This window comes from Tachypleus tridentatus, chromosome 2, assembly GCF_004210375.1.
Source record: "Tachypleus tridentatus isolate NWPU-2018 chromosome 2, ASM421037v1, whole genome shotgun sequence".
NCBI classification, from domain to species: domain Eukaryota; kingdom Metazoa; phylum Arthropoda; class Merostomata; order Xiphosura; family Limulidae; genus Tachypleus; species Tachypleus tridentatus.
Window position 1 is genome coordinate 22,431,367 of NC_134826.1, and position 18,730 is coordinate 22,450,096.

An 18,730-nucleotide genomic window follows, 5' to 3' on the forward strand; every position below is an offset into this window, starting at 1 on the left:
GTTATAACTCTTCAGACTTGCCGCTGAGCTCTGGGGTCCCTGTTGAATACCTAACATCTATAGAAAAATATATTTAGCTGCTATAGCATAATTTGATGGTATATTACAGTTATAAATATATACATATATATATTAATAGGTGCAAATTTGTTATTAAATAGTTTAATGTATGATAAAAATATTTCAAAAAAATCAGTGAATTAGTATTTTATACAAAACTGAAATGTAACAACACTATAACAACAGTGGTCTACGTTGTTTATTAACATACAAGTGTGAACGTTTGGTTCTCATAATTTTCCTTTTGTTGATCGATTTTGTTTCATTTTATTACATTTAGAAATCCTTTTTTGGGTATTTGTAATCACCATTTAATAACCTATTAAAATTTATTATTATTTTCAAGGTCCGGCATGACCAGGTGGTTAGGGATTTCGATTCGTAATCTGAGGATCATGGGTTTGAGTCTCCGTCCAACCAAACATGGTCTGCCTATCAGCCGTGGGAGAGTTATAAAGTCACGGTCAATCCCACTATTCGTTGGTAAAAGAGTAGCCCAAGAGTTGGCGGTGGGGGGTGATGACTATCTGACTTATTTCTGGTCTTAAACTGCTAAATTAGGAACGGCTAGTGCAGGTACCCTCCTATAGCTTGGCGCGAAATAAAAAAAAAAAACTTATTTTCAAAAGATGCCACATTGCAAGGAAATATTAAACAGAAGATATTATAGTACTGAAAGCCAAGTTTTCAATCGGAAAAAAAAAAAGCGAAAAGACCTGAATTCTGCAGCTCTTCCTTGTATGTTATTGGGCTCAAACGATATATTTTATCACATAGCCATGATACATGGTTTATAGTCTAACTTCTAACATAGTTTTGGGCCGATAGCGTAATCTCAAGTTGTAAAAATGGAAAGACAGATGCTGGCCACTAACTAATTTTTAACGCGATGTTGCAATTCTTATCAATAATATTAGCCTAAAATTGTGTATTTCAAAACCTCTGAGTTCTAGGTTTTAAAATAAAAGAGATATTTCTTATTTCCATTAAACAGCCTTGCCAATCAAATGTAAATTTCCTTTTTAAGAAAAGATAGGAAAAACGTATATTCGATAGGACAGTGGTAAGTCTTCGAATTTACAGTCATAAATTAAGAGGTTCATTTCCTTTCGACGTACACAGCAGATAGCCCATTGTGACTTTGCTATAGCAAAACAAAACTGAATATGAAGGCAAATTTCACCTTTACAGACATCTAAACTAATCTTCACATTTAAATTGTTAATGAAACTGCCAACTGTTCTTGATAAATTGTAGCGTTGAAATTTCTTTCATGGTCAAATGTCCCAGTGGTTTAACATAACAAGCTTACAACTGTCTTTACAATAATCATTTGACTATACTATACTATACTAACATATACTACACTATACTAACATATACTATACTATACTAACATATTGATATGAATTTCTCTCTCTTTCAGTTTTATTTTTGACATTGTGTAATTGTTTATCCGTTACTAAATAACATTGTATTTCATCACCTGCTTCGTTATTTTCTAATTATCTGTTTACTCTTATTAGATATCTCTTCGAAAGAGAGTTTGAGTACCAACTAGCAGATAGAATAAACAAAAGAATAGTTGAAGGGTCATTATCGTATTTAACTAAACTAAGTTCAGTCCTCATAACTCCTTCAAGTTACTTGTACACCCTTGTGCAAATTAATTGAAACAAGACGGAAAATTACGATTTTTTTCAATTTTTTTACGTTTTATTTCTGAGAATCCAAAAATTACTCACAAATGTGTTTGTTTGTTTGTTTGTTTTGGAATTTCACACAAAGCTACTCGAGGGCTATCTGTGCTAGCCGTCCCTAATTTAGCGGTGTAAGACTAGAGTGAAGGCAGCTAGTCATCACCACCCACCGCCAACTCTTGGGCTACTCTTTTACCAAAGAATAGTGGGATTGACCGTAACATTATACACCCCCACGGCTGGGAGGGCGAGCATGTTTAGCGCGACGCGGGCGCGAACCCGCGACCCTCGGATTACGAGTCGCACGCCTTACGCGCTTGGTCATGCCAGGCCTACTCACAAATTAATACATGATATGAGCGCCTTTATTTTTCGGAAGATCATTAATCCGCTTTAGTATCGAGTCCAAGAGTTAACTGCAATTTTTACTAATTTTTGGATCGCGGTACCACACCTCAATTATGGCCTCAATTAGCCTATCTTTCGTAAACAGTCTTTTCCCCGAAGTTTTTCTTTACAAATCGCCCAAAGATTTTCAACAGGATTTAAGTCCGGAGAGTTTCCAGGCCAGTCCAGCACCTTTATTCACGTTGTAATAATAAAATTCTTCACAAGTTTCGATGTGTGGCACGGAGCCAGATCTTGCTGAAAAATGCCAGACCCATCTAGAAATCTCTTTTTCAGTTCTGGAACGACTCTTCTCTGCAAAACTTGGATGCACTGTGGTCCTCGTATTATACTTTTTATGATATGTAAGCCTCCAATGTCATAATAGCTGAAAAAGCCCCAAAATATTTTCTTCAAGGGATGTTTTACGAACTGATTGATTATCGAAGTTTCTCACCTGGAGATCTGTGAACATGCAGACTTCTTTGACCCTGTACGAAGAAATGAGTCTCGTCACTGAATAACACCTTCCTCAATTGTTCTTGCGTCCAGTTCTTGTATTTCAGACCCCATTGATACCGTTTTTTTCTTTATTGAGTTGATAAGAAGTTGTTTTTTTTACTGGTCTCCTTCCCCTTCTAACGCAATTTTGAATGACGTAATATTCCTCAAACTTTCGTCATATATCCCAAAAACAGATCGATCGTACTGCAAAACACAGCTAATGACGAGTCAAACGCCTTAACCAGGAAGCCATGCCGGGCCGTCTCGAAGCCGAAAAAGAAATTAAGCTTAAAGTAATGAAACTTAGATTCAACTCCAACTGACCAAAGCAAAATGACAACTTTGAACTTAAGCGATTTGTTAAAGTACCATCATTTAATTATAATTAAGTTGATAAATATTTCCAAGATTTAAAAAAAAATTACCCAAACCGTGGAATAGCCCACAGAAAAGTGGCCATTATTATTATAAAGTATTTTATCTAATAAAGCACAAGAAGCTTAGGTCACTCACTCTCTCCCTTTCTAGAAGATTCTTCGAATTATGATAAGGTTAAAGCAGCTATTCCCAATGCATTAGGGTTAGCACCGAAGGCTTATTGCCAAAAGTCTCGAGGTTATTACAAGCAAGATAATCAAACTTATATGGAATTTGCCCACGAAAAAGAGGTTTATTTTCATTGATGGTGTAATTGTGTGCATATCGGCAATAGTTTCGACAAACTAAGACAACTATATCTAATTGAGGAATTTAAACGTTGTGCAGATGACGACTTCAAAACCTACTTGAACGAAAAGAAAGTTGAAACACCGCAGGAAGGAGCTGCTCTTTTCAATGATTACACTTTAACACATAAAACTGCTTTTAATCAAATATAAATTCCTGCCATGTCAGTAAAACAACTGCATCTGTTCAGTTCATTAAAGTTCAAAATTCTTCTAAATAATCCAGCTTCTCTAGTTCGAAATCTTCCAACAGTCAGGTAAAACTTTAACAAAACCATCCAGGCCTGACTATCATTTTTGTATAAAAACCTGGTCGTGTTATGTCCGATTGTTGGTGTTTGAAAAATAGAAAAGAAAATGAGGCAACACCCAGTGTATTCGTGTCCACGTGTAGGCGTAGTTTCACCAGATCACCAGATGTTGTTCATATGGCCATTGATATAAAGACTAATGTAATTAGTGAGGACTTTAGGCCTCTTGTATCTGTTGTTTCTGTGTGGTTGACAAATAGCATTGCCAAACCCGTACTCATAATTATTCTGTGTGATACAGAAGCGACTCAATCACTGTTGTTAGAATACTGCTTTTGTATCCGAGTTCTGCCACTGGGGCCCGGCATGGCCAAGTGGGTTAAGCTGTTCGACTCGTAACCCGAGGGTCGCGGGTTCGAATTCCGGTCGCACCAAACATGCTCGCCCTTTCAGCCGTGGGGTCGTTATAATGTGACGACCAATCCCACAATTCGTTGGTAAAAGAGTAGCCCAAGAGTTGGTGGTGGGTGGTGATGACTAGCTGCCTTTCCTCTAGTCTTGCATTGCTAAATTAAGGACAGCTAGCGCAGATAGCTCTCGAGTAGTTTTGCGCGAAATTCAAAAATAAACATCTGCCACTGGTTGAGCTGTTGTTGCTCTGGGTACTGAAGGTGGCTTTCTTAATGTGTTCCCCTTCTTAAACATTATTTAACATCAGACCTAGGTTTGGGACCAGTTTATTAAGGGTGGATCTTTATTGTTGGGGAATGATTTGGCTGGGAGAAAAGCTGTTGCCGAACCTAAAATGGTTAACGATCTTGTTTGTCAAGAGAATCCTGATGTGTTTCCCTAGTTTGCTGTGACTTGAGCTCAGGCGAAGAAATTAAGCCAAAAACAAATGATAGACACTTGTCAAGAGGATGATATTATAGATTTGTCTCAAACATTTTTGGATCCAACAGGGAGTTTGTGAATGATTGTCATGCTGACAATTCCCTGATGAATGACAAAGATGGATGTGAGGGATTTGGTTCACCTAATGAATTTCCTTTTGCTAAAGGTAACCCGAGAACTGACCACGAAAAGGATCCACAAATTTCTTCAAAATTCAAATATGCACTTACAGGAAAAAAAAAAGAATCTTGCTTTAGTAAAACCTTAAGCAGGTTTTACGGCTTAGACAGTGAACATGCATTTCCTTAATTATATATAATTGTTAGCGGAACATTATACTTGCTTGACTCAGGGGAGTCAACAACCACAATTGTATGTCTTGTCACTTTGTGAAAAAACAACCACACTAGTATGTCTTATCACTTTGTGAAAAACAAACACAGTAAACTAATGAAACTTTCAGAAATCTGGTATCAGGTAAACTAGTTTTAAGACATTATGTTAAAGGCGAATTATCTTACGTACGACATTTTCAAATAGCCTGAAGCTTAGTTATTTTGTAATTTAGGTTCAGAAGTTAAATAAATGTCGATAAAAGTTCCAACTGGTTATTTTTTCAAAAATGATGTGATTATGATGAAATGGAGACCATCAGATGTGCCAGCTTCAGAATGTTAGGCTGTAGTCTATCAAATCGTTGTTCTGAAAGCGTGTTGCTCTGAAATAATATTGAAAGTTCTTCAGGAACTTCCCATATGAGGTCATTTGGGTGTAAACAAGACATATGACAAAATCATTAGACGTTTCTTTTGACCAAAAACTAGGTATCATGTTTCTCAGTCTTGTAAAACTTGTCATACCTGTCAGTTGGCCGGAAAATCTAATCCGAAATTCCTTTTGCTCCTTTGAAAGATACCCCAGCTTTTGAAGAACACTTCAGTCTTGTGATTGTGGATTGTTTTGGACATTAACCAAAAACTCAGTCAGGGATCCCGGTATTTGTTGACTGTTATGTGTACATCAACTTGTTTTCCTTAAGCCATCCCTTTCAGAAACATTTCAACCCAAAATATTTTAATGCTTTGATTTTTTTTTTTTTTTTTACTTTTGTTGCCTTGTCAAAAGAAATTCAGTCTGATGAGTGATCAAATTTTATGTTGGGGTTGTTTCAACAAGTTGTTTTCCAGCTCAGTGATAAACAGATGAAATCTATTGTGTACCATCCAGAATCACGAGGTGCTATTGGAAGATTCCATTGGAAATTATGATGCGGACTTACTGTCTCGATAACGAAAAAGACTGAAATGAAGGAATTAATTTATTCTTGATAAGTTCATGATCTGGTTCAAGAGTCGTTAAGGTTTAGCCATTCTGAGTCAGTGTTTGGCCACTCGGTGCCTTGATTTTCTGATGTTGCTAAAGGAGTAATGGTTGGAAGATGACGCGAAGGAAATCTACTGATTGGATTACGTTTCCATATTTCGGTCCAAACGATTATACAGTTATGAATTGGATCGGGAAAGTCTAAATTCATCGCCATCTAAAAGGAAAAAAAATGTTTATGACTGCAAGACTAATGAACATAAGTTCTGTCCTGATGACATATGTTTATGACTGCAAGACTAGAAAACGTAAGTTCTGTCCTGATGACATATGTTTATGACTGCTAGACTGAAGAACGTAAGTTCTGTTCTAATGACATATGTTTATGACTGCTAGACTGAAGAACGTAAGTTCTGTCCTAATGACATATGTTTATGACTGCTAGACTAAAGAACGTAAGTTCTGTCATAATGACATATGTTTATGATTGCTGGACTAAAGAACATAAGTTCTGCCCTGATGACATATGTTTATGACTGCAAGACTGAAGAACATAAGTTCTGTCCTAATGACATATGTTTATGACTGCAAGACTGAAGAACGTAAGTTCTGTCCTAATGACATATGTTTATGACTGCAAGACTGAAGAACATAAGTTCTGTCCTGATGACTTATGCTTATGACTGCAAGGCTAAAGAACATAAGTTCTGCCCTGATGACATATGTTTATGACTGCAAGACTGAAGAACGTAAGTTCTGTCCTAATGACATATGTTTATGACTGCAAAGCTAAAGAACATAAGTTCTGCCCTGATGATATATGCTTATGACTGCAAGACTGAAGAACATAAGTTTTGTCCTGATGACTTATGCTTATAACTGCAAGACTGAAGAACATAAGTTCTGTCTTGATGACAGTTTCAGTATTGTTACCCACTGTGGGACATCCACTCAAAGCTGTGTCACCATTATACCTTAAAGCCCTATCACGTCTGAAATGCATCCGAAAATTTTTTAACGTTGAGTGTTTTCCTATTACTCGTGAGAGTCGCTTTGACTCAGACATTCGTAAGTTTGTAAATATCGGAGATGAATGTAACATCAAACTACGTATAGAAATACGTAGAAATACTGGCATTTTGACCAGTCTTCATTCAGACCTCGATCACATGCCTCTTCATAACATGTGTATCGTCTACATTGTTGTACATGCTGCAATTACTAGAAATTGTCCTCACGCACATAAATGTAACCAAGATATAGTATATATTGTTGGTTTGTTACAGTTGGCATACTATAAACCTCGGAAGCTAGAACAGTGATTAGCTCTTATTAATCGGGAACATTAGATATATTGACCAGCATCTTTTATAAATTTTGAACATTACAAGTCATTTAACTGCAGTGGATTCACACCGCACATTAGTATTTTTATGTAACTTCAGCGATAAAAAAACTCGACGTGCAATCAACAAAGAACGCAGAGCGACATAACTCCCTGTTAAGTGAACTGTGTCCGTATCAACTAAAGATTTATTTGCTCATCGTGAACCCTCGATAAGATACCAAGGAACTTCCAGACCAGGTAAAAGACTCGATATTGTTTGTGTGTTTGTAAAACTTTTGAACGTAAATCATTATTTGTAATAACCACCATTATCATAACTTGTGTTATTGTTTGTACGTTAAAATATATTTGTATTAATAAAGAAAAACAATGTTCAGCAATCTTGTTAGTAAATATAAGGAATTATATACATATTGACGTTTAACTTTTAAAACTAAGTTACAGATTAACTCAGTTTTAGGCTATTCGAAATTATGCATCTTACGTTTGATTTATGACTTTTACATAAAGCTACACGAGGGATATCTGCGCTAGCTGTCTTTAATTTAGCAGAGAAAGACTAGAGAGAAGCCAGCTAGTTATTACCACCCACCGCCAACTCTTGAGCTACTCTTTTACCAACGAATAGCGGGATTGAATATCACATTATAATTTCCTCATGGCTAAAATGGTTAGCGTGTTCGGTGAGACAGGGATTCGAACCTTGCGAGTCGAGTACCCTAATCACTTAGCCATGCCTATACATTACGTGGTATATCAATTACTTCTCTGAAAGGCCAGTTTCTGTACTGAATACAAGCAACCGTTTTTTCTTCTCTTTCAAGAGGCCCAGCATGCCCGGGTGCTTAAGGCATGTGACTCCTAATCCGAGGATCATGGGTTCGAATTCTCGTCGTACGAAACATTATCGCTTTTTCAGCTGTCGGGGTGTTATATTGTGACGATCAATCCCACTGTTCGTTGGTAAAAGAGTTGTTATAATGTGACGATCATTCCCACTATTCGTTAGTAAAAGGGTAGCCCAAGAGTTGGCGGTGGGTGGTGATGACTAGCTGCCTCCCTTCTAGTCTTACACTGATAAGTTAGGGACGGCTAGCGCAGATAACCCTCGTGTTGCTTTGGGCGAAATTCAAAAACAAACAAACTTGTAATTACTACAGTTCACAATAACCTGCTGTGATTGGCAGAAAACCATTGTTGATGGCTTTTTGCGAACTAAAAATTATCTTAGTGATGCTCTACTGACATAAGACTTAAACATTTGAATAAGTACATATAACGTGTAAGAAAAAGAATGAAATTATTAGCGACTAATTTGATTTATTATAGAATTGTGTTTCTGAATTCATTAGTTTTGCTTCTTTTATGGGGAATTACATTGATCTAAACAATTATTTTAATCACATTGACATTTTCGTATTCGATATTCAAAAACCGAAGAAACACAATTGCATATGGTCAATTTGGTGGTCCCCTTCTGGTACAGCGGTGAGTCTGCGGACTTACAACGCTAAAATCAAAGGTTTGGTTCCTCTCGGAGTACTCGGTAAATAGGCCAACGTGGCTTTGCTGAAAGGAAAACACACAAACACAGTTTAATGATGACATTTCTTACTGGCAAAGATGACGTTTTTATTTTCTTGAAGCGTTTGTTTGCTTTTTGAATTTTGCGCAAAGCTGCACGAGAGCTGTCTGCGCTAGCCGTCCCTAATTTCGTAGTGCGAGACTAGAGGGGAGGCAGTTAGTCATCACCACTCACCGCTAACTCTTGGGCCACTCTTTTACCAACGAATAGTGGGATTGACCGTCACATTATAACGCCACCATGACTGAAAGGGCGAACATGTTTGGTGTGACCAGGATTCGAACCCTCGACCCTTAAATTATGTGTCAAACGTTAACACACCTGGCCATGCCGGGCCCTTCTTGAAGCAAAACATGCGTTACGGGCCCGGCATGGCCAAGCGCGTTGAGGCGTGCGACTCTTAATCTGAGGGTCACGGGTTCGCATTCCCGTCGCGCCAAACATGCTCGCCCTTTCAGCCGTGGGGGCGTTATAATGTGACGGTCAATCCCACTATTCGTTGGTAAAAGAGTGGCCCAAGAGTTAGCGGTGAGTGGTGATGACTAACTGCCTCCCCTCTAATCTCGCACTACGAAATTAGGGACGGCTTGCGCAGATAACCCTCGAGTAGCTTTGTGCGAAATTCAAAAACAAAACAAACAAACATGCGTTACTATTGCTTCCAAGTTTGGTTTCGATCATTTTAATCTGAGTTTTTTAAATAAAAAAATCAAGATTTTTTAACTTCTATTTCACAGTATTATAGCAGAATGCTCACTCTGCTTTTGTCTCTCCCAACATTGAGACAGTTTAGCACATTTAAGTAATCATGTAGATAGAGTCTATCGGCTCATATATATTCAAACTGAACAGTAAATACCTGAGCAATATTTATTCAAGTATATTTTCAGCCAAATAAAAGAAACAAAAGATATTTGCAGGAAGAGCAGAAATTGCAAATTCCAATTTTAAATAACGTGTGCAGTATTAGTAAGTTTTTATCAGTATTATCTTTATTACTTTTACCCCCTTCTCATTTTTTAGTTAGAATTCTTCTGTTATTCAAGATCGTTGATTTGTTTGTTTGTTTTAGAATTTCGCACAAAGCTACTCGAGGGCTATCTGTGCTAGCCGTCCCTAATTTAGCAGTGTAAGACTAGAGGGAAGGCAGCTAGTCATCACCACCCATCGCCAACTCTTGGGCTACTCTTTTACCAACGAATAGTGGAATTGAACGTCACATTATAACGGTCCCACGGCTGAAAGGGCGAGCATATTTGTGCGACGGGGCGTGAACCCGCGACCCTCAGATTATGAAGCGCACGCCTTAACGCGCTTGGCCATGTCAGTCCCCAAGATCGTTGATCAACCTGGTCTATCCAGTGGTTAGAGCGCTCGACGCACAATCTGCAATTCGCGGATTCGAATCTCCCCACTTCTAATATGACCATCTTTTCAGCTGTTGTGGGGCGTTATAACTACGGTCAGTCTCCAGTATTCTATTAGAGTGGGTCCAAGAGTCGGCGGTGGATGATGTTGATCAGTCGTTTTTTCTCTAGTTGCGATATGAAATCCCTTGACTAGCTTCGCGCAAAATTTAGAAAAAATTATGATTTACATTAAGAAAAGTATTGGCTCTAAACTGTATTATTGATAATGTGAAATTCTAAATACGTTAATCTGTGTGTGTTTTCTTATAGCAAAGCCACATCGCTGTATCCACTGAAGATATTCAAATCCCTGGTTTTAGCGTTGTAAATCCGAAAACTTACCGCTTGCCCACAGAGGGACGACAACCATTCATATAAACATGCAAATAAATGCAAATATTTGACGTTTGAATGTAAGAACACCCACAATTGCCGCGTAACTTATGACGTCATAAGACTTCATCAAGTGATAACTAGTCTATGTAGGACGATTTTTGTTTAGTTTATATCCATATGGCATAATATTGTTGTAGATTTCGATTGACGATTTATTCTTAATTATTTTATATTTATTTTCGAAGCCAAATCTTTAAAATACACAACGACTGGCAGAATTTGAAAAGTAAAAAGTAGGACGGTGTAAGTAAGCAATTTGAAAGCCATTGCCTTATATGGCCTACCCTGTAAGATGGGCGTTGGTTTCGTATGTGTGTGAAGAAGCTCAAGCTGTGAATCGTATTTCCTGTATGTCAACCTTGTCTACGTCACTTCTAAGGTCCACAAACTGTTTATATCAGTTACTGAAACTAATAATTACGATAAATTAAATAAATAAGGAAGCTTCTCTCCGAAAGTTCTGTTTTGTGCAAGCTATTCAGTTTGCATTCTTGTATAACACTTAAATTTTTTTTTGCAACAAGAGAGTGACGTCACATCCCACGCCATTTTGGAGGTTCAAGAGTGTGCAGTCGGAAACACATGGTAACATCCTTCGAAGTTTGCTTGTAAGTGAAAGAATTTTGTAGAAATTAATAGTGAATTAAGATGTTCAGAAGTTGGAATTAACGCATATTAACACTGGGACTTTGATTAGCTGTACTGCAGTATTTTTCAAAGCTCTGTCTCTGTTGTAGTGAGCTAAAGTTTAGTAGTACAGTGTTACTACACTAGGTGTAGGTACCAAGGTAGTACTACTACTAATCTATAAGCTTGTAAGTGTTATAAATACTAATCCAAGTATTGCTATTGCTTTATAATAATTATTTTGTCAAATTATCGAGGGCTGCCCCCTAACTCGAATTTAAAAAGTCAACATAGTCGCAAATATATATGCAAAAACGGCTTGTTTGGGTCACAAAATTCGGTGTTTTTGATAAGCTGTAATAAATACAATTGAGTTTGGACGTACTGTATATATTTGTTTGTTACAGCGGCCTACGCATGATGGTAAATAAATCGGTGAAGTAATTGAGGCTGTGTTGTTTCTTATGGGGAAAACTTTTAATAATAATATAATTTTAGGAAGTATAAAAGTCCAAATCCGTAAATGTCTTGATAAAAATAATTTGTTAGGACTTACTTAAAGTATTATGTAGTTTTTTTACATTATAACAGTGCAAATGACTGCTGTTTGCCTCACTGATAGTGGGTCGTTGCAGATGGGTGGTACCTTCTTGTCGGTTGACTTTGTACACAGCATTTAACTTTCACTGTGAATATCAGAGAGTTAGGCCTGCACACAATGAAGTGTTTACAAACAGCTGTTTTTGGTTTTAATGACACATAAGGAAGTGTGTAGCAGACATATGCATGAAAAGCATTATTTGTGTTTAAGTAATGAATCGTATTTCACTTCTGAGGTAGAAAGCAAAATTTCCACTAGAGGTATTCTGCTGTCAGGTCCAGCTACATTTTCTTAATGGAATGTGCCATGTTTGTGGTATTAGCAGAAGTATTGGGTAGACAAGAGTAAACATTTGTTGATGTACCACAGTACATCCTGTTGAACTGTTTCATTACTTCCACATATTATTGGAACCATATCTTAAGTGTATTTAATGATAATACATACTTTCATTAGGCTAAGCTGATTGGTGTTACTCCTTACAAAAAAGGATGATTCATGAAGTTGTGGTCTGCATGTTTGTCTGGATTCGGTTGTATTGTTGGTGTATGTAATGATATTAGGTAATATGATTTACTCCATCAAGTACCTACAGTTGCTGAAGATGTCCTGGAAACAACCTTTGTACAGAAGTACAGAATTGTAGTGAAGTGTGTGTTTACACTGATTTTAAACAGGCAGCATTGGGCTGCCTTTGATTGTGTTCCATATTGAAGTGAAATACTGTAAAGGAAGTAAAGTTCATATACTGTATTTGTAGGCTTAATGGTCAATAAAATCCATTTCTGATCTTGTTACAGATCATCTGATATGCACAAAAGTGAACTGAAAAATGTTTGAAAGTAGTAATAACAAATACTTTGCCTTGTCATACCCCAGTGTGTTAAAGTTAATATTATTTGTTTCATGGTGTGTAGCACTCGGTAGCAGTTGCTACAAAAACAAAATGTAGGGAACCAAGAATACAATTTAGTCTCAATGTAGTAAAATCATTAAATGATAAAAACTCTATAACTAGAGTACTTTCAAAAGCTTTCTTCAGGGACAAACTGTTGTGTTCAGTTGAAAACTATTTGTAATAATAAACCATAATCATCAAAATAATTTTATTCAGGTTATAAACCTGATTATTTGGAGTGAAGGGTGATTTACAGCTTTTCTTATGTATCTATAAGAATTGTTTTCCAGGAAGTGTTTAAGAAGGATAGCAAACAGTACCAATGTATTCTAAATATTTTGAGAATTTTAACAGTATCAAAGCAGTCAAAATGTTAATGTTTGAACTTGACCAGCAAAGGTGATTATTGTACTCCTAATAATCATTATAAACAACTTGCTGGGAATCAATGGTAATTTGCATTAAGCCGATGTCTACTTAAAACATTTCGTAGGTTCATATCACTAAACTCCAGTAATGAACTGGAAACAAAGAGTAAAGAATGTTTTCAGTCCTGTTTGTGTGGATAATAAGCATGGTTGTCATGGAGACTTCCACACATTTCAATTGTTGGAATTCAAAGGAAAATTCTCTGCGTATAATATGCTGGTACATCCACAAACTGAAGCTATGGTACGATACTCACAATTTCATTTTAGGAATTACATTGCTTTTGAAATATTGTATTTGTTCTAGTTCATACGTGAATCAAGCTATTTAATGATTGTTAATAGCTGGTTTTAATGAAATACGAATATAGAACAATAAACTACCAAATAGATCAGCAGTTTAACTTACCTTTGTTTATACATTGAAATCATTGTTTTCAGGAAGTATCATGGTACTCCTGTTTTGATACATGTTGTAATGGGATTTAAATGCCAGAGATAATATTGTTTTGAGAAGAAAAAGATTGAAATTAAATCTGGATAATTAGGGGAACTTGCTAATTAATTAATCATCACACTCATTAACTTGTTACTTTTGCCAGATGGTTAAAAATAACGTATTATCATGTCCTGAGTTGACTATGAGTCGGGCAGAGCACAGATGGTCCATAATCAAAATTTTAATGAACTGGTTATTCTACATAATGCCAATAAATGTTTCCATGTTCATAGGTAATCAAGTTAATTGCACAGCTGTAATGCAAACACAAACAGTTTGTATTACGACACAATGGAACATCTTTGTACAAGATGATGTGTGAGGATGAGACTCTTAAGCTGAAATTAAGATCAGAAAAAGTTTCTGATATTTCTTGTCAAAAAGATAAAATATAGGTTTATGTATGTTAGATAATTTATAATTAAAAACTGTTCAACTAGAGACCAGTTGCATGTACTATAGAAGCACATAACATGGTTGTGTAGTTAGTTTATACTAACTTAGTTGATTCTAGTTGTTTGGATGACAAGTGTAAATGATGTAGAAACATCAACTTTTTATTGTGATTTGTTTTAAGAACTGATTATTTAATATAAATTGGTGAGTGGACTGTAGTATTCAGCTCTTTGGATTTATTCTAAGTTTTAAATTTTGCAAGTTTCTGTTTCATTTGATATTTTATTAGTATTTACAAAACTGTATAAACAATACTAGTGCTCTTCATGAGTGGACCTACGAGTTGCCAATATTTTAACTGTCTTGTATAACTTCATGTGTTCTATTGTTAACTGTATTTTACTTCATAAATTCCAACAATGTGTTGTTTTTTTTTATGCTGAATGTTTCTTATGAAGTGAACTTGCGAAATGATGGATCAAATAATTTTTAGTTTTTTTGTAAAGTTTACAATCTGAAGGCAATTAGGTAATTGTACTCTCGTAAAACTGCACCCAAAACATGCATGTTTTGAAAAACCATTTTGAGAAATACAGTTACACAAAGTTTGTTATAAAGGTATGCAACGAGCACTGTTTAAGAATATAATTTTGATATGGTAAAAGAATTCTCAGTATGGAACTTTTTGGCTTTTGTTAAAAGTTAATACACTATTCAAACTGTAAGGGTCTTATAATATAAATATTATGTGAGTATATGTTTTGTTTTTTTGAAGAATGTTGTGAACATCTCAAAATACATACAATACAGGATGTGGGTAACCATGAACTATGCAAGTATATACTAAGATGGCATGTCAATATTTGTTCTCACTCAGTTTCTAAATAATAAAATAATGAAAATAAATTAGTGACAGAAGGCTGGTTTCTTTGTTCAGTATATCTTTCCAAAAATGGATAAAAAAGAGATTGAAACTAGGATTAGATCCCACACCTTGTTGTTTTGAGGCCACTGCTTTGCTAACTGTGCTACTAGCACTTCAAGCAGGTAAATGATATTCAAGTTACCTGTACATTTGTTGACCTCATTTGGCTGTTTAAGTTCACCTAAGTTTAAGGTGAAATTCAATATTAAAGTTAATAAGTGTAATTTATGGAAGTCTAGGTTTAGGGTTCTGTCATGACTAAAGATTGTATTCAGACATTCTCCATACAATATTGTCATGGGATTTGATTTCCTACATCTGACATACCAAATGTTCTACATCTCAATCGCATGTTTTTATCCATTACCTCAACTTAAAACACCATACTGAAGTGTGCTGCTCTTTACTGTCTACAAGGTTTATCAGATGTTTCTGTATTAAAAAAAATAACCGAACATATTTGAAAGCCCAGTAAGAATTTTTCAGACAAAGTAAGAATGTAACATGTAGTTTTCAAATCATTGTTCACCATGAATATTTATTGAACAATTGTTGCATTTTTATATAGAATTTTATTCAAAGGTAGAAGTTCTGTGCTGCCCAGAGACTAAAGTTTGTCTTTGTAATCATGCATATGTAGTTATATTCATTGCCTATAGCTGTGATGGCAGAAATATCAGATATATAAAACATTGCTTAAATTCTTCTATAAACTGCTGTGGCAAAAGCCTAATATTTCTTGTGCAAGTATTATTTTACACTCTTCAATTGTTTTGCCTTCTTGTAAAACTCTAAATATGGAATGTTGCATTGCATATCATCACTTGTTTTGTTTGTCAAGTGACCGTTCAAACATTATTAGCCTCAACAATTAAAAATAATACAAGTCATAACTATGTTGACAGGAGAGGTGGGACAAGATAACTAAATGGAATGTCTAGATCATATCTGTTATATAAAAACAAAAGAGAGAGAGAGAGAGAGAGATCATGTAATTGCACAGATAAGATTAAGCAAATGAAATACCGAACCCTGAAAATGTGGTATACTAGCTTTGAGAAATCCAAAGTCATTGATTTCAAGTGTCCAGATAGCACAAACAGGAAGGATTCTTTTATTTATAGCCTTCATTCAAAGATGGATGTTGACGTATGTTTATCAGTGAAACACGTTATTAAATTATTCTAATTACAGGACTAAGAAAGTTTTAGTTGATCCTTCAGTGTTTACCTAGCTACCAAATTACAAGATAAAGAAACCACCTGCTATGAAACAGTAACCTCAAACTGGGTACTCCCCTTTATTTTTGTTATTACAAAACCTCCTGAAACTCTCATCCTAAGTTTATTATTTTAGAATTTAGAAAGGATATAGTTTCTATTATATAACAGTTTGCTATTTAGTTCCAACGATTTCTATTTACTCTATTAAAATTTAAACACAAAATTCTCTCAAGCAACATAAGCACAATGTGCTACAGAAACTGATTTTATCATAATCAAAAACTAAGATGAATCAAGAAAAACTTTAAAAGTGATGATGTTCATTCACTCTACTGTTTAAAATTTAGAAAGTACCTAAACTACCCATCCTATTACTAAAAATGGAAAAGTTGGAGGCTCCGTATAATTTTGATTCTTTTAGACTAAAAAATAAAATGAACTATGAATAAGTCATCTGAGACATGTACATCTGCAAAAAGTAGAAAATGTGTCAAAATGAATTAAAAAAATTTTTTTACTGATTTGATTGTTTTTTAGTCTAAGTGTTGCAAAACATGAGTGATATTAACTCTCTATATGTAATAAGTAACATTGTATGTTTTAAATGGAAAATCTTTGCTAAATGGTTATGCTATGACAGGTCTTTCATATATCACCTATATATGTAATTTTGTCTATTGAATGAGAACATATGTCTTCTATACGGTGTAAATACTAGTTTGAAATCATGCCATATTACTTTCCTAGCCTGTAATTCAGCCAACTGATTCATGTCAGTCACTGACAGTGTAATATTACATCATAGCTTACGAGTACACGTGTATCGTGCTGTCACTGACACCCCTAGGTTGAACTGTAACTACTATTATTCAAGACAGAGTTTACTGTTACTGTATACATTGATAGTCAAGAGGAACATATTCTGTTTTTTTCTGGTCTGTAAAATTATTTATTTATTATTAAGTATTAACTTCATGGACTATGAAAGATCATATTGTACACTAATCTTTATCTATGTGAATGGCTTTCTTTGTCTCTAAGATGAAAACGTTTGTAGCGCCATTCATTTTTGCCAGTGTAAACTTCATTACGACCAGTAAACACCACATTCTTCAGACACTTTCTGTCAGGTCCATGTAAAAGTAAGTTGTATTAGCCATATTTCATTGCATAGGTCAGAATTTTTCCTCTCATCAAAGTTGTTTATTGTTGTTGAAACACTAAGGAAGTTGACAGAGCCATTGTGTTTATTAGTGTCTCTTCACTGATACAACTATACTTATACCATATATTTTGGCGCATGCGCGCGCACACACACACACACACACACACACACACACCAGGTAGTTTTGCCATATACATTCTTGTTAGCTGTTATTTTAAAACTAAGTTCAGTATAGTCATGTTTTAACATGACCCTAGTATGATTTGTAATACTAAACTGATAACTGTACTTTGACTTACCAAAGAAATTTTATTTTTTGTGATTGTAGATAATTCTTATTGCATACTTTATTTTCTTATGAATGATATAAAATTACAATTATAAAGAAATTTTTCTAAATTTTTTTTTTTGTACATCTGTGCACCATTACAAATCCAGTAAAGACAACTCTTCACATCCCCAAACTTAGAATAACCATTATGTGTAATTACTTTAAAAACTGTAAGTCAGAGCTGACAGATGGAGTTCACACACCAGATCCTTGCATCATTCACTTAAAACAGAATGTCTTGTGTGAAGGTGAAAAATTACCAATGGTTGTATTTAAGAATTGTTTCACAGTCTACTCTTATGATTCTTTTCATTAGCCATTAAAAGCTAGTAAAAACACTAGTTAAATTGATTCTTGTCTTTCTGTTTTGGGCCTGGCATGGCCAGGTGGTTAAAGCACTTTACTCATAATCCGAGAGTTACAGGTTCAAATCCCTGTTGCACCAAATTGCTTGCCCTTTCAGCTGTGAGAGTGTTATAAAGTGACAATCAATCCAACTATTTGTTGGTAAAAGAGCAGCCCAACAGTTGGTGGTAATGACTAGCTGCCTTCCCTCTAGTCTTGCACTGCTAAATTAGGGACAGCTAGCACAGATAGCTATTGTGTAGCTTTGTACAAAATTCAAAACAAACCAAATCTTTGTTTAGAAAACTCAAACTTGTAGAATGCCAAATCAGAACTTATTAATGTAAAATATGTTAGTTTGTTTCAGAAAAGTGAATCTGAGGTCAGCTGTCATTGTATTTCGTGCTTTTGATGCCTCAAAAAACACAATTACCTAGTAACGTAGCCTAATCTTTCTAGTATCTATCAACAGAAGCCAAGGATAATTTATATAATATATACTGTTTAGTATAGAGTTCATGTAATTCATATGATTGTTGTAGTTTTTTTCTCCTGTAGATTTTCTTAAACATATTTAAGTATTGAAATAGTCTTTGGGCTGCTGAGATATCTATCCCACGAAGAGGCTATTCAAACTTTTACTTTGTAAATAACTAAACGTATTGGTTAGTTGTGTATTTTCTTTCATACTTTTCAATTGTATGTTTCAT

At 35.2% G+C, this 18,730-nt stretch overlaps 1 protein-coding gene across 2 annotated transcripts in view; it reads left to right on the plus strand.

The window, feature by feature from the left end:
• The first annotated feature begins 10,620 nt into the window (after positions 1 to 10,620).
• LOC143239400 (talin-2-like) overlaps positions 10,621 to 18,730 on the plus strand; it is a 132,341-nt gene continuing 124,231 nt past the window's right edge. For both annotated transcript variants that reach the window (XM_076480417.1, XM_076480434.1), the window contains exon 1: positions 10,621 to 11,190. The gene's annotated coding sequence lies outside the window, so the exon portion shown is untranslated. The remainder of the gene's footprint in view (positions 11,191 to 18,730) is intronic.